This window comes from Myotis nattereri (assembly GCF_964212035.1).
Source record: "Myotis nattereri genome assembly, chromosome: Y".
Taxonomy (NCBI): domain Eukaryota; kingdom Metazoa; phylum Chordata; class Mammalia; order Chiroptera; family Vespertilionidae; genus Myotis; species Myotis nattereri.
This window is the reverse complement of record NC_138094.1, coordinates 27,718,571-27,731,368: the sequence shown is the minus strand read 5'-3', so window position 1 is coordinate 27,731,368 and position 12,798 is coordinate 27,718,571.

The following is a 12,798-nucleotide window of genomic DNA, read 5'->3' as shown; positions in this document are numbered from 1 at the left end:
TACCCCTGTGGGATCACACTGACCACCAGGATCAGCTCCTGCATTGAGCATCTACCCCCGGGTGGTTAGTGTGTGTTATAGTGGCCAGTCATTCCCAGTGGTTCTGCTGTTAGGGTCAATTTGCATATTACCTTTTTATTATATAGGATAGAGGCCTAGTGCATGGGTGGGGGCAAGCTGGTTTGCCTTGAAGGGTGTTCTGGATAAGGGTAGGGGTTCTGTTGAGGTGCCTATCCAGCCTGGGTTAGGGGCTGAAAGCCATTTTCAGACTGTCCCTTCAGAGTGGAGGGTCCTGCTGGGGTGCCTGGCCAGCCTACATGAGTGGCTAATGGCTGTTTGCTGGTTGGCCACAACCCCTTCAGGGTGGGGGTCCCCTCAGGGGTGTCTGGCCTGCCTGTTTGAGGGGCTTATGGCTGTTTGCAGGCTGGCCATAGCCCCTTCAGGGTGGGGGTCTCCGCTGGGGTTCCTGGCCAGCCTGGGTGAGGGGCTGATGGCTGCAGGCTGGCCACAGCCCCCAGCCACCCCCGCTCCCAGTGGAGGCTGGCTGGAAACAGGTATCTGGGATTTATTTATCTTCTATAATTGAAAATATGTTGTTTTGAGGAGACCATAGCTGGCCAGGGCAGGCGGGAAGCTTGGCTTCCTCCATTGTCAGGGCAACCAATCCTCCTGCTTGCTGCAGCTCAGTGGCTGCCAGCAGCCATCTTGTTTGGGTTAATTTGCATATAGTTGCTTTGATTGGCATGGCTTGGGTGTAGTGGAGGTGCAGTCAATTTGCATGTTTCTCTTATTAGATTAGATATTGTTTTTGTGATCAATCACTATGCTTTAATTATGTTCAATTTGTAACAATGAAAATACAGCCTGCATATCAGATATTTACATTATGATTCATAACAGTAGCAAAATTACAGTTATGAAGTAGCAACAGAAATAATTTTATCGTTGGGGGTCACCACAACATGAGGAACTGTATTAAAGAGTCACGGCATTAGGAAAGTTGAGAACCACTGTTCTAGACAAAGCTGAATCTAAGAGAGCCGAGGCAAGCTTCTCTGGTTGTGAGGGCCAAGCCCCTTGCACAAATTTCATGCATAGGGCCTCTAGTCCTATATAATAAAACTAGAGGCCAATGCACAAAATTCATGCATGGGGGGTAACCCTCAACCATCCTGCACCCTCTCCAATCTGGGACCCCTTGGGGGATGTCTGACTTCTGGTTTAGACACAATCCCTGTATAAACTGGCATCCCTCTCACTGTCCAGGACCACTGGCTCCTAACCGCCTGCCTGATTGCCCCTAACCCCATCCCCTGATGGCCTGATTGATGCCTAACTGCTTCCTGTCTGTCCTGATCTCTCCCAATGCCCTCCCCTGCTGGCCTGATCTCTCACAACTGCCCTCCCCTGCTGGCCTGATCACCTACAATTACCCTCCCCTGCCAGCCAGATCTCCCACAACTGCCCTCCCCAGCCAACCTGATGGTCCCCAATTGCCATCCCCTGTCAGCTTAATCACCCACAACTGCCATCCCCTGCCAGCCTTATTGCCCTCAACTGCTCTCCTCCCTGTCATACCCCGCCTCTTCCGTGTGAGCTGGCAGAGATGCCTGGACCAGCCTCCTCTGCTCCTCACAGAGCCATGGGACCCCCAGGCCTCACCATGTGATGCAGCCACTGGGGCCTGCCTCTGCTGTGTGTGCAGCCATCTTGTGTGACATTGTACAAGGGCATAACACCACCTAGGCTTTTATTATATAGGCTAGCCTAATGTGCTGAGTGCCCAGTCGTAAGGTCAACCATTCAACCAATCAAAGCGTAATATGCTAGTGTTATGCTAAGGCCTCTCAACTGCTTGGTATGATATGCACTGACTACAGGGGTGCAGACACTCCACCAGTAGGTTAGCTTGCTGCTGGGGTCCAGCCAATCGGGACTGAGCGAGATGGGCCAGACACACCCTGGAGCCCTCCCATGGTCTCTCCCCTTATGGCCAACTTCCCACATCCCTCCCTGGCCCCAGTGGGGTCTCTGGGCCTGGCCTGCACCCTCTTGAAATCCAAAACCCCTTGGAGGATGTCGAAGAGCCAGTTTCAGCCCAATCTTGCAGGCCAGGCTGAGGGACCTCAATAGTACATGAATTTGCACACTGGGCCTCAAGTTGCAGATAAAAACTGTCTGGTGCTAACATTCTGCCCTCTGCACATGGGTGGTGGCTGTTCCAGACACTCTGTGAAGCTCAGCCATGGAATCCCCTGAGTCGCAAGTTTCAGCCAGGCCATCACTTGCAGTTAACTGTGGAAATGTGTACAGATTCGTGCTTAGGGCTGACCACTTACCTCGCAACAGATCATCCTGCCTGACTTTAATGAAATAAATAGTGTCTTTGAGTGCATGGAGCCTGTCTTTGATTTACCTATTTTATCACAATTTTTGTTTTCATTCTTTGTGATTCTCATCCAAGGATATTTTTTTCCATTGATTTGTGGAGAGAGTGGAAGGGAGGAAGGGAGAAAGAGAAACATCTATGTAAGAGAGATACATCAATTAGTTACCTTTCATACATGAACCAACTAACAGGGACTGAGAATTGAGCCTGTAACCTAAGTATGTGACCTGGACTGGGAATTGAACTCACGACCCTTCAGTGCTCAGGCCGATGTTTTGTAACCACTGAGAAACACTAGTCAGGGCTATTACAACATTTGTAAAGAATCAGAATGTCATATCAGAGAGACAAGATGGTGGGGGAATAGATGGACGTGTCCCAAGGTTTGTCCCAGAGCAAATAGAATGAGCAGCTGAAATGAACAACATCCACCCTGAATTGGCAAAGGAGACTCAGCTGGTGAGACAGTTTGCATCCAGGAAGGGCAGAGTTCCCCTGGAAAGGTAAAAACCAGGGATCTGGGCAGGAAAGTTTGCCAGATCTCTGAGCCCACAAAGTCATAGGGAAACCGCACTGCACTCAGCCATGTCCTTGGGACGGGCAAGCCTCTGACTGGGGAAAGGACTTCTGGTGCCAGGGTATTTGAGATCTGGGTTCCATAATTACTGAAGACTGAGCCAAGAGGGGGAAGCCTTGAAGGGCTGACCAGACCACACAGTGCCAGTAAGAGAGGATCTCACAGAGACTCAGTTCTTCCTGTTTCTGTGGCCGGCGATTTTTTTTTTTCACTGAACTCTGTTCATAGGACATTTCGGATACAGACACTCACCTTTACTGAGGTGCAGGAGAAGGTGCGGACGAGTGGAATCTGGGGAGAGGCTGGGGTCCAGGAGAGGTGGCAGCAAGTTGAGTGCTGAGTCATGGCTGAGCCCAGAACCTGGGCAGTCATTTTCTCCTGAAGATATAGCCCCTCCCTCCAGTCTCCAGGCAAGGAATATAGCCAAACCCAGATTCCACTCTGAATGGTACAAAGGATTAAAAAAATTTGATTAGTTTCTGGTAGTTAATAGGATCTGGCCTATACAGACACCTTCAGTTCCAGCAACAGAAAAAAAAAAAAAAAGTCTCAGACATTCCAGAAACCTGGGATGTTAATCCAGTCAAAGGAACGACATTTCAATTTTTTGTTTTTATTTATTATTATTATTTTTTGGCTCCATTTTTTTTGCTCTTTTCTTTCTTTTCCTTTTATTAGTTTGTTGCTTTATTTTCTAATTCTTTTCACATTATTTTTCTAACATTCAATTTTATTTTATTTTTACTTGCTATTTTCTATTTTTATATCATTTTTATTTATTTATTTATTTATTTATTTTTATTTTTTAAATATATATATTTTATTGAGTTTTTACAGAGAGGAAGGGAGAGGGAGAGGGAGAGAGAGTTAGAAACATCGATAAAAGAAACATCAATCAGCTGCCTTCTGCACACTCCCCACTGGGGATATGCCCGCAACCAAGGTACATGCCCCTGACCAGAATTGAACTTGGGACCCTTCAGTCTTCAGGTCGGCACTCTATCCACTGAGCCAAACTGGTCAGGGCTTATACCATTTTTTAAATCAATTTTTTTGTAAATATATTATTTTGTTCCCCTTCTTTCTCTGCTTATCCACTCATCCCTTTTCTACTTCCTCTATACTGAGTTGAGGTCCTCCCCATATTTATCCAATTCTTAACCTTATTTTCTGTAAATCAGCTCAGCCTCTACAGATCCTGCCCCCACCCTTTTTACTGGGTGTTTGGTGTTTGTATTTGTTTGGTTTATCTATTGGTTCTGTGGTGTTTTATATATATACTACAGGCCCGGTGCACAAAAATTTGTGCACTCGTGAGGAGGGGGACCCCTCAGCCCAGCCTGTGCCCTCTCGCAGTCTGGGACCCCTCGGGAGATAACGACCTGCTGGCTTAGGCCTGCTCCCGGGTGGGAGAGGGCAGACCCAATCCCTAGGTGCAGCCCCAGGTCGGGCTCAGAGCAGGGCTGATTGGGGAGCTGGGGCACTGCCCCCTGTCATCCACAGAGCAGGGCGATCAGGAGGTTGTGATTCCACCCTCAGTCATGCTCAGGGTAGGGCCGATTGGGGGGTTGGGGCACTGCCCCCTGTCACACTCAAGGCAGGGTCGATGGGGAGGTTGCAGCGCCACCCCCTGTCATGCACAGAGCAGGGCCAATCAGGGGGTTGGGGCGCCACACCCTGTCACAGACAGAGCTGCAGGGCGATCAGGGGGTTTGGGCGCTGCCCCCTGTCATGCTGATCCCGGTGCCGGGAGGCATATTACCCTTTTACTATGTAGGGTAGAGGCCTGGTGCATGGGTGGGTGTCAGCTGGTTTGCTCTGAAGGGTGTCCTGGATCAGGGTGGGGTCCCCATTGGGGTGCCTGGCCAGCCTGGGTGAGGGGATGATGGTTGTTTGCAGCTGGTCACACATCCTTCAGGATGGGATTTCCCACTGGGGTGCCTGGCCAGCCTGGGTGAGGGGGTGATGGCTGTTTTCAGCTGGTCACACACCTTTCAGGGTGGGGGTCCCCACTGGGGTGCCTGGCCAGTCTGGGTGAGGGGCTGAGGGCTGTTTCCAGCCTGGGGGTGACTGAAGCTCCCAACCACTCCTTTTTTCTTTTTCTTTTTTATTCTGGGCCAGCTTTAGCTTTGAGGCTTGGCTCCAGCTCTTAGGCCTCTGCTGCTGAAAGTAGATTTCTGGCCTTTGCTTACAATGTTGCAATCCTGCTGGCTGAAGCTCGGCAGGTTTCTGGGGTTTTGTTTAGCTTCTATGTTTGTTACATAGTTGCTTGCAGCTTAGAGGCCTGCAGCCCAGGTGGGGAATGTTGGAGTCCTCCATCACTGAAGCAAGCAAGCCTCATGTTAGTTTCAAGCTGCCTGGCTGCCGGCCACCATCTTGGATGACAGTTAATTTGCATATTGCCCTGATTAGCCAATGGGAAGGGTAGCGGTTGTATGCCAATTACCATGTTTCTCTTTTATTAGATAGGATATTTTCTCCTTTTTCTTTCCTGTCTTATCTTTTTTCCCCTCATAGATATCATTTGTGCTCTCTTTTCTCTCCCCTAATTCTCTTTTCTCAGGTGGTCACTTATATTGGGGTTATCAGTGTTGTGAGTACATTCACTCTTTGTTCTCTTTGGGTCATGTCTTGTTAAGGTGAATTTTATCCTGTCTGGCTAAAGTGCTAGAGAGTGTGCCACATAACCAGACATGTGGAGAGGAAACTTCATCCACGAATGGGTCACACACCCTAGACCTAGCTACAGAGGCAGGAAGAAGGGGGCAGTGAGGGAGCAAAAGAGGAGTGTGTGGTTGTGATGTGTGTGTGGCACAGTTAGACCCCTCAGGACCTTCAGGGGAAGGCTAACCGGGCTAGCCTAAATAGGCAGCCTCCGCTACCATTGCAAACAGTACCAGGAGACCAGCGCTTCTTCAGAGGCCTCACCTTTTCAAAGGGGAGAGCTGATGTAACTGAGAGGCCAGCCTCACCTCCACCCAGGGTGCCCTCAGGTAACACCTGGATCTCTACAGCCACTCATGCCAGGGACCTGCTACCTCAGCTGTGGTCCCATGGTCACTGACTCTTCAGCCACTCTGGGTGAACTCTCCTGTGAGTTCTGAAGCATGTTCCCCTATGACAGGCCCAATGCTTTCGTCCAGGGCACTGCAACCACTTGATCAGCAGACACGTGAGCAGCCCGCTCCAGTCCAAGGAGCATCAGCCTTCCCCAGGCCTAACAGCAGCAGCCTCATGTGGCCTGACACAATCCAAGGAACAGCAGCCACGTGAGCAGTACGCCCCATTCCAAAGAGTAGCAGCTGTGTACAGCTACCATCCATACAAGGAACAGCAGCCTTGTGATCAGCACCCCCACTGTCTGAGGAACAGCAGCTGTGTGAGAAGCTTCCCCCCACCAGCCAGAGGAGCCACCACAGCTGCGAACAGCACCCAACAGAGGAGCTGCTGCCAACTGAGGAGCAGCTGCTACCTCAACTTCCTGAGGAGCAACCGCAGACCGAGGAGCCACTGCCACCCAAGGAGCAGCCCCTGAATAACTCAACATCTAGATCTGTCAGTGAGATCAAACATGGGTAGACAAAGAAACACCCAAAAGAAAGGAAAGGAGGACTCATCAGAAAAGCAGCTAAGTGAAAAAGAGGCATGCAACATGACAGAAAAAAAATTCAGATTAAGGGTGCTAGAGTGCATAAACTGGATGGAGGAAAACATCAACAACTTATGCAAGAAGCAAGAAGAAACAGATGAAAAAATCAATAAATTATGTAAGAACCAAGAAAAAATGAAGAGCGATATAACAGCAATAAAAAATACCATTGAAAGTATCACTAGTAGACTAGGAGAAGTGGAGGACTGAATTAGTGAATTAGAAGACAGGGAAACAAAACACACACAAACTGAACTTCAATTGGAGAAAAAAATTAAAAGATGGGTGGAGAGCCTAAGGGAGCTATGGGACAACATGAAACAAAGGAACATATGAATAATAAGGGTGCCAGAACTACAGGAAGAGGAACAAGGCTTAGAAAACCTATTTGAAGAAATATTTTCTGAAAACTTCCCTGATATGGAGGGAAAAAAAGTCACACAAGCACAGAGTCTATCGAAGAAGATGAACCCAAAAAGACCCACAACAAGACACATCATAATTATGATGGCAAATGTTCAGGACAAAGACAGAATCATAAAGGTTGCAAGAGAGAGACAGAAAGTTACATACAAGGGACCTCTGATTCTATTATCAAATTATTTATCAACAGAAACACAACAGGTCAGAAAAGAATGGAAGGAAATTTACACAGTGATGCAAAGCAAAGGACTGAATCCAAGAATACTCTATCCAGCCAGGCTATAATTCAAAATTGAAGGGGAAATAAAAAGCTTCACAGACAAAAAAAGTCTAATGGAGTTTATCACTTCCAAACCAATAATTCAAGAAATGCTAAAGGGACTGGTTTAAAAGGAAGACATAAAAAGGTAAGAAAGAACACAGGCACAAAAAATAAAAAGGATTACAAACAAGTGCTTTTCAGTAATAACTTTAAATGTAAATGGATTAATGATTCAATCAAAAGACACTGAGTGGCTGAATGGATAAAAAAACATGTCCCATATATACGCCGTCTACAAGAAACCACCTCAGTACAAGGGAATCACACAGACTGTAAGTGAAGGAATGGAAAATTATCTTTCAGGCAAATGGAAATGAAAAAAAAAGCTGGGGTAGCAATACCTATATCTGACAAAATAGACTGCAAAGTGTAAGAGATAAGGAAGGCCACTTCATAATACTAAAGGGATCAATACAACAAGAGGGTACAACCCTGATAAACATATATGCACCCAATGCAGGAGCACCCAAATACATAAAAAAAAAAAAAATCAACTACTGCAGATATCAAAGGAGAGATCGACAACAATACACTCATAGTAGGGGACTTTAATACTCCCCTGACATCACTGGATAAATCCTCTAGACAAAAAAATCAGCAAAGAAACAGTAATCCTAAATTACTCACTAGATCAGATTGACTTAATTGACATCTAAAGAACATTTCACCCCAAAGGTGAGGAACATACGTTCTTCTCAAGTGCACAAGGGGTATTTCAAAAATAGAAGACATATTGGGTCACAAGCAAAGTCTCCACAAATTCAAGAAGATTGAAATCATACCAAGCAACTTCTCAGACGACAAAGACATAATAATAGAATTAAACTACAATAAAAACAATCCAAAACACTCAAACACTTGGAAGCTGAATAGCATGTTATTAAATATTGATTGGGTTACCAATGAGATCAAAGAAGAAATTAAAAACATTCTGGAAACTGATGACAATGAAAACACAAAATTCTAAAGCCTATGGGACACAGTGAAAGCACTCCTGAGAGGGAAGTTTATAGCTCTACAGGCTTACCTCAAAAAAAAACAAGAAAAATTGTTAGTAAATCATATAACTCTACAACTCAAAGAATTAGAAAGAGAGCAAGAAGAAAAGCCCAGAGTGAGCAGAGGAAAGGATATAACAAAGATCAGAGAAGAAAAAAATGACATAAAGACCAAAAAAAACAATACAAATGATAAAGGAAACCAAGAGCTGGTTCTTTGAAAGAATAAACAAGATTGATGAGCATCTAGCCAGGCTCATAAAAAGCAAAGAGAGAGGACCCAAATAAACAAAATTAGAAATGATAGAGGAGAAATAACAACAAACCCCACAAAATACAAAAAAAAAAAAATGTTAAAGAATACTATGAACAACTCTACTCCAACAAACTAGACAACCTGAAGGAAATGGACATATTCCTAGAAAAACACAATCTTACAAAACTCAATCAGGAAGAATCTAAAAATCTCAATGGGCCAAAAAATGTGGAAGAAATTGAATCAGTCATCAAAACGTGCCCAGCAAACCAAAGCCCAGGAGAAGACGGCTTCACAGGGGAGTTTTACCAAACATTCAAGGAAGAACTAAAACCTATTCTCCTCAGATTCTTCCAAAAAATTCAAGTGGAAGGAACACTTCCCCGCTCATTCTAAGAAGCCAGAATCACCCTAATACCAAAACCAGGTAAAGACAACACAATGAAAGAGAATTATAGGCCAATATCCCTCATTAACATAGATGCCAAAATCCTGAAAAAAATCCTCCAAATTGGATTCAGTAGTACATCAGAAAGATCATACACAATGACCAAGTAGGATTTATCCCAGGGATTCAAGGATGGTACAATATCCACAAATCAATAAGTGTGATATGTCACATAAACAAATTGAGAAAGAAAAAAAAAAAAAAAAAAAAAAAAAAAAAAAAAACCATGGTCCAATCAATTGATGCAGAAAAAGCATTTGACAAAATCCAACACCCATTTTTGATAAAAAACTCAACATGGTTGGAATAGAAGGATCATACCATATATAATAACCCCACAGCCAACATCATACTCAATGGTCAAAAACTAAAATCATTTCCCCTAAGAACAGGAACAAGATAGGGATGCCCACTCTCACCACTCCTTTTTGACATAGTACTGGAAGTACTAGCCATTGCGATTAGACAAGAAAAAGAAATAAAAGGCATCCAAGTTGGAAAAGAAGAAGTAAAACTGTCCTTTTTCGAAGATGACATGATATTGTACATAAAAAAAACCCTAGAGACTCCATAAAAAAACTATTAGATTTAATAAATTAATTTGGCAATGTAGCAGGATACAAAATTAACACCAAGCAATCTATGGCTTTTCTATACTCCAATAGTGAACTTACTGAAAGAGAGACTAAAAAAGCAATCCCATTTACCATCACACCAAAAAAATTAAGATACCTAGGAATAAACTTAACTAAAAAGGTAACAAACCTCTACTCAGAAGACTACCGGATATTGAAAAAAGAGGTAGAGGAAGACTTAAACAGATGGAAGAACATACCATGTTCATGGATTGGTAGAATCAACATCATTAAAATGTCCACACTACCCAAAGCAATCTATAAATTCAATGCACTCCCCATTAAAATACCAATGGCATATTTCACAGACCTAGATCGAACTCTCCAAAAATTCGTCTGGAACAAAAAAACACCCCGAATAGCTGCAGCGATCCTGAGAAAAAAGAATAAAGTAGGAGGGAATCACAATACCACATATCAAGCTATATTATAAATCCACTGTTTTCAAAACTGCCTGGTACTGGCACAAGAACAGACATATAGATCAATGGAACAGAAAAGAAAACCCAGAAATCAACCTGAAGCAATATGCTCAAATAATATTTGACAAAGGAGCAAAGAACATACAATGGAGTCAAGACAGTCCCTTCAATAAATGCTTTTGGGAAAATTGGACAGATACATGCAAAAAAAAAAAATGAAACTAGACCACCAATTTACAGAATACATAAAAATAAACTCAAAATGGATAAAGTACTTAAAAGTAAGACACAAAATCATAAAAATACTAGAGGAATCCAAAGTCAACAAAATCTCAGACATATGCCGAAGCAGTTTCTTCACTGATACAGCTCCTAGGGCAATGGAAACTAAAGAGAAAATAAACAAATGGGACTACATCAAAATATAAAGCTTCTGCACAGCAAAGGAAACCATCAACAAAACAACAAGAATGCCCACTGCATGGGAAAACATATTTGCAAATGTTATCACCAATAAGGGTTTAATCTTCAACATTTATAGGGAACTCATACAACTTAACAAAAGGAAGATAAACAATCCAATCAAAAAATGGGCAAAGGACCAAAATAGACACTTTTAAAAAGAGGACATTCAGAAAGCCAAGAGACACATGAAAACATGCTCAAAGTCACTAATCATTTGAATCTGAAAGATGCAAATCAAAACAACAATGGGGTACCATCTCACCTCTGTCAGAATGGCTATCATCAACAATTCAACAAACGACAAGTGCTGGAGAGGATGTGGAGAAACAGGAACCCTTGTGCACTGCCAGTGGGAATGCAGACTTGGGCAGCCACTATGGAAGACAGTATGGAGTTTCATCAAAAAGTTAAAAATGGAACTCCCATTTGACCCAGTGATACCACTTCTATTAATATTCCAAGGAAACAGAAACACCAGTCAGAAAGGATATATGCATCCCTATGTTCATAGCAGCACAATTTACCATAGCTAAGTTCTGGAAACAGCCTAAGTGCCCATCAGCAGATGAATGGTTTAGAAAACTGTGGTACATCTACATGATGGAATACTATGCTGCTGTGAAAAAGAAGGAATTCTTACCATTTGCAACAGCATGGATGGAACTGGAGAGCATTATGCTAAGTGAAATAAGCCAGTCAGTGAATGAAAAATGCCACATGATCTGACTCATTTATGGATAATTAAAACCATTATAAACTGATGAACAAAAATAGAGGCATAGCAACATCAAGCAGACTGTGAAACTAAAATGGAAAGGCTGGGGAGGGTTTGGGGGTTGGGGTAAGAGATCAACCAAAGGACTTGTATGCATGCATATAAGCATAACCAATGGACACAAGACACTGGGTGGTAGGGATGGCCAGGAGAAGGTCAAGGGGAGAAAATAAAAGGAGACATATGTAATACTCTTTGTAATACTTTAAGCAATAAAACAAAATTTAAAAAGAAAAAAAAAAGGAATCAGAATGTCTTCACCCTATGTAAGGTTCTTAAGCCATTGATGAATTGTGGGGAATGGTTAATGTGTAACTATTCATGCCAGTTGCATATGGCCCATCAATGAGCAGTTGGGAAAAGTCAGTGATATGGTTTATACAGGTTAGCGGTGGCCACGGTCATGCTGCATAATGAACAGGTGTAAGGTCTTGGTGGGTCCAGTGAGAAGTATTTCTTGAGCTCATGAACTTGAACATCAGCAGGCTCTGCTCCATGTGCCCCTCATACTCCTCCTGGGACCAGAAGTTGTGTGTGTGTGTGTCGGGGGAGGGTGTCAATGGCAGGTGTGCAGCACAAGACCAGCAACAGAGATACTGTTGATACCTGTGGTCCTGTCACACCTGCTAAGCTTCCACAGTCAAAGCTCTTCTCACAGCCCAGCCCGAGATCCAATGGGATGTGCTGCTCTGCAGTGGGAGGAACCGGCCAGGCACATGGCCAAGTGGCTACAGGGAGATGTGAAGACAGGGTTGTCCCAAGGCTTCATCCTGTACACATTGCCCACTCCTGCCATGAGGCTCTCATGTGTCGTGACCCAGAAGATAAGTTCCTGGAGCAAAGTCACTTGAGACCTCAGGGGCTTAGTCTCCACCAGCCTCAGTTTCTTTCGTTGTATTTGGAGAAGAGCTGCTGTGAGATCAGGTTAGCTAACACATGTTCCCGTGCTTGGGACCTGCTTCAGAGAGTGTGAGGGTGCCCCTCGATTTTCATCACTGTAGCCTGGACCTGGGGGAAACTTCCCCACCTCAGAACTCCCAGAAGAAAGGCATGTTTTCGGTGGGTGAGATTAGGAATATTTCTGTGATGGAGCAGGTGGTGGAACTAGAAGGTGAGGGAGGGATTCTTTAATAAAAACTTCAAAATAAAGTATAAGGTTGAATTTTTTTTAAAAAAAATATTTTTATTGATTTGAGAGAGGTAGCAATATCAATGATGAGAGAATCATTTATTGGCTGCCTCCCGCAGGCACCACACTAGGGATCGAGCCCACAACCCAGGCATGTGCACTGACTGAGAATGGAACTGTGACCTCCTGATTCATAGGTTGACATGCAACCACTGAGCCATGTCAGTTAGGCGAAGATGGAATAATTTAAATGGGGGATAAATTATATATTTTAAAGAGTGGACAGATACCTCACAGCTTAGTGCTATTT